Here is a 631-nt window from a genome sequence, read left to right on the forward strand (position 1 = left end):
GCTGGTGAATTTAGTCTGTAATAATATTCTTCTCTAGAGACAAAGAAACAAATAAAATGTCTTCTTTGTAATGTCTTCTTTGTAAAGTATGTGAAAACTTGTCTGTGGCAGAATTAAAAGTGGACCTAGAGTTAAGAGAGTACATTTTAAATATTCTCACAATAAATAGCTAAGCAAATAAATAAATAAATAAATGGTGACTATGTGGCGTGATAGATATGTCAATTAGCTTTACTATGGTAATCATTTCAGACGTATACATATATCAAGATATCACGTGCTTGCTTTGGCAGCACATATACTAAAATTGCAGCAATACAGAGATCAATGTGGGCCCCTACTCAAGGATGACATGCAAATTTGTGAAGGGTTGCACAGTTTAAAAAATGAACAAAATATCATATTGTACATCTTAAATTTACACAATTTATTTTTATTTGTCAATTATACCTCAGTAACACTGGGGAAAAAAAGATGAACCTAGAACCTCTTGTTGCAAGAAATCCAGACTTTAAAAATGTCTAGGTTAACTTTTAAAGAGGAAGAGGAAATTGTATTGGTTTAATTATGATTGAAAACATTAGCGATTACAGTTTGTTGAAAAAAGCGGAGTAAAGTAAAAGAATCATGC

General features: G+C 31.1%; 1 non-coding gene across 1 annotated transcript; it reads left to right on the forward strand.

Annotated features, from left to right (window-relative positions):
* Nucleotides 1-277: 277 nt before the first annotated feature.
* LOC123801193 (U6 spliceosomal RNA) lies at nt 278-382 on the forward strand. Its single transcript, XR_006782150.1, has one exon. It is a non-coding gene; the product is annotated as a U6 spliceosomal RNA (small nuclear RNA).
* Nucleotides 383-631: the final 249 nt, after the last annotated feature.

The sequence above is a fragment of the Ursus americanus genome, chromosome 10 (genome assembly GCF_024610735.1).
Source record: "Ursus americanus isolate L20-20 chromosome 10, mUrsAme1.1.p, whole genome shotgun sequence".
Lineage (NCBI taxonomy): Eukaryota > Metazoa > Chordata > Mammalia > Carnivora > Ursidae > Ursus > Ursus americanus.